This window comes from Triticum aestivum, chromosome 6B (assembly GCF_018294505.1).
Source record: "Triticum aestivum cultivar Chinese Spring chromosome 6B, IWGSC CS RefSeq v2.1, whole genome shotgun sequence".
Taxonomy (NCBI): domain Eukaryota; kingdom Viridiplantae; phylum Streptophyta; class Magnoliopsida; order Poales; family Poaceae; genus Triticum; species Triticum aestivum.
Genome location: NC_057810.1, coordinates 693555227 through 693558501, shown reverse-complemented (window position 1 = coordinate 693558501; position 3275 = coordinate 693555227). Strand labels below are relative to the sequence as shown.

The 3275-nt window shown below is 41.3% G+C and overlaps 1 protein-coding gene across 23 annotated transcripts in view; it reads left to right on the top strand.

The window, feature by feature from the left end:
- LOC123139358 (aspartate--tRNA ligase 2, cytoplasmic) overlaps positions 1-3275 on the top strand; it is an 11449-nt gene continuing 8174 nt past the window's right edge. For 9 of the 23 annotated variants that reach the window (XR_006469558.1, XR_006469551.1, XR_006469552.1 and 6 more), the window contains exons 1-5: positions 12-349; positions 531-698; positions 800-875; positions 1366-1508; positions 1993-2182. The gene's annotated coding sequence lies outside the window, so the exon portion shown is untranslated. Of the gene's footprint in view, positions 350-530; positions 699-799; positions 876-1365; positions 1509-1991; positions 2183-2262; positions 2458-3275 lie in introns of those variants that run through there. The other 14 variants (XR_006469557.1, XR_006469549.1, XR_006469544.1 and 11 more) reach the window with 6 other exon arrangements.

Below are 3275 nucleotides of genomic sequence, written 5' to 3'. Positions count from 1 at the left end.
CATTTGTGCTCTCCACAGGGATGGCTCAAACGATAAGACATGTTATTCACGATAACCCTTTTTTCGAAATTATATTCCTTCTTTTATACAGCTTAGCATTGATGACTCACAGTTGTACAACACTAGGTTCTGCAGTCATGTAAGTCGGATCATAAGAACCTCTGTTCATTTCATTAGAAAAACTCAAAGTTTACAAAAAGTGTATTGCAAGAGACCCAGTAGAACTGCATTGAATCTTCGAAACTTGACTGCAGAATATAGAGTTTTGCCTTATAAAGTTCTCAGTCTTGGTACTTACCTTCAGCCAATGAAGAAACTGAGTTGGAAAGTGATCTCAACATAAATTAAGGTATTTACTATATCTAATTGTTCTTTTTTCAGTGTAGTTCATTCTGATCTAGGCTTCCAAAGTATAAATATTTTAGAAACATAATTTTTGTCTTCAAACACAACATTATCTTAATTCAGTCTACTCATTGGTTTGATTCATTTTTCACATCTGCTCCCTTCTTGTGTTGTTCATTGTTTAGTGCAAAAACATCCCGCAGTGGCACATGAAGGGCGGCGCCGGATCCGGCGCCGGATCCACATCCACAGCCACGGCGCCGGCACCCATGGAGTGACCGTGTGCTTCTTCTCCATGGACATGGAGCTCCCACAACACACCATGGAAGGCCTGGAGCTCCTTCTCACGGCAGGTCCCTCTTCTCCTCCCCACCTCCGCACTGCTCTGCTCTGTTCTGTTCGATTGGATTTGGCCTCTCCCCTCTCTCACTCTCTCCCTGATTCATGCGCGCAGGTGCACCGCGTACAGGAGGGAAGACCAACGCTCCTCCGGGTCTGCTTCTTCCCGGGTCGCCGTTGCTCCACGGAAGGTATCACACCCCCTCTCTCATGCTCTGGTTGTTCACTCCCATCCAATTTCCTTGCTGCAACTTACATTCAGAGAGGAGAAAACTGAAACTTTGCTTCTTCCAAGAGGAGAGGAGAGGTCATGTATGTAGCTATCTCATACGCATCTGCAAATTACTCTAGCCATCTATGTATGTGACAAACAATTAATGCTTCTCCTGCAAATTCCCACATCAATCCGTCTATTCCGCCACTTCTATAATTAAAACAATGACGTCTCCTCTTTAAGTTATGCCGTCGTCTGAGCATTGTGGTGCCTAACACATCCATGCTTTTGTACTCTTGCTTAAGGGTTCCTCTTTAAGTTATAATTTAAGAAGTTTCTCTTTAGGTTATAAAGTTTTTTTATTTAAGATGATCTTACCTACTATCCTATTATTTAAAATCATTTGTTTTACTCTTGCTTAAGGGTTTCCCAATCTAACATTTCATTCAAATATCACTTCTTGACAGGTTAAATGGTAACCTTACAAATGATCCTTCTCTTTGTATGATCGATATTAGGAGGGCTTTGCAGTTCCGGATGTGCCGATGAGGTAGCTTGCATTGGCTTTGACATATGAGACGGCATTGGCTTACTCTAAATATCTTGGGAGGTACCTATGCAAACTATGACCCTCGTGGTCTATATATATATATTCCTTTGCCCTGTTCACTTTTTGTAGAGATGTAGCGAGAATGGATGATAAGAATGATGCATTCCAGTTTTGTGTCTCTGTATCTTTGATGTCTATTTTGTTGTTAGTTCTTTTAAGATCGTGGGTAAATATTCTTTGTTTATCGACTGGATAGTGGGATCAGGCATGCCTTAAACAGTTTTTCAGTTAATAAAATATGTTCAGTTAATCAGTTTATATTTACTGTGATGTTAGTGTTCTTTATTAGCATGATAGCATCTTCACTTTGTTTTTTCAAATAAATTCATTCTTCAGTATTTACTGCTCTACTTTATTCATAAATCCATTGTTCATTTTTGTTTATTAAAATAGCCATGTCTATCTGCTATTCCTAGGATTTCCTTAAATAACTATGCTAATAAATATGTCCATCTCGGAGAGAATTAATCTTGCTTCCTTGCAGACTCTGAACATCAGGACCATGTGGACTAAACTTGCATGTGGGTGCACTAAGGAGAAGGTCCCACTCATCAAGGGATAACAACTAATTGGTCGGACTTTGTGAAGACAGGGGTTGGATAATTTGGAGAATGTCTTTGCGTTCAAGGCTAAAAGGGGCAAAGTGTCGCTCGTTGTCTACCTGTTTTGACAAGGTTGGTTACAAGGTTGTCATCATACTATCCATGCAAATGTTTCCTGTGATTTCATCTGCTAAACAATGATGCATTAGCAGAACTATATAGGTTCATTGTGAGCGTTCGCTTGGACTTATCTCACACCGTTGATCTGGCTCGCTTTGGTTATGTAATAAGCCAACTATTGTATCTACTTAGTGTTGATCCATCAGCTTGGCTTACTTTTGGAACATACTACGTATTCCCCCATTTGTCATGAACTTTTAGATCTAATGTTTCATGCTTCTGGTATATTTGATGGCCTTACCTTTTGTCATTGTTTGGACAAATTGCTCTACACTGGACACTTATGTATCAAGGCAATGCCATGCTTCTGATGCAACCTTATTGTATTGGACTGATCCATTATTTGAGCAATCACTCTAATTTTCCTTTGCAATGGTTAATACATTGTTTATGCGCTTGGACAATAAGTTGAGTCAGGCACCCGCGAGAATTGATTTGGTGTATGGCACTGTACCCGCGAGAAATTTTATACAGTTGATTTCTATCTAAATATTCCTTGGGCCAGTTCATAGATAATGATTCGGTACTATAGCTGTATTATCAGATTGGATATGACAGTGCCCGGCAGCACTGCTGCCGGGTGCGGCAAGCCGCACTTCCTATCTAGTATATAAGGAGGGGCAGGGCTCCCAAAGAGGAAGAAGACAAGTGACAAGAAATTATCTCTAGGCCTAGACACAACTAGAGGAGAGTCGGTTTACGGCGACTCCCTCGTGATGATAATAAGACCTAGCCACAAATAGCATGTAGGATTGTTACCGGATGATGTTTTTCGGGGCCCGAAGCTGTCTAAATCTTTGTCTTGTGTGTTGCGTTTCTCGATTCTGCTCAACCCCTCTCAAGCTACCACATAGATGTGTTGGCCTCATGACTAAGTCCTCGCACTAGAACATCTAACGTGACAATTCCACGATAGTTCACGCCTACCGTGGGGCCTGCGCATGGTGGTTTGTGTTCTTGAAGGGATCTCCTTAGGGATCAAGAAGCTTGCGAGATGCCGGATAAGAAAAGGAGCCGGTGCAGAAATTCACATCACCGATGAACA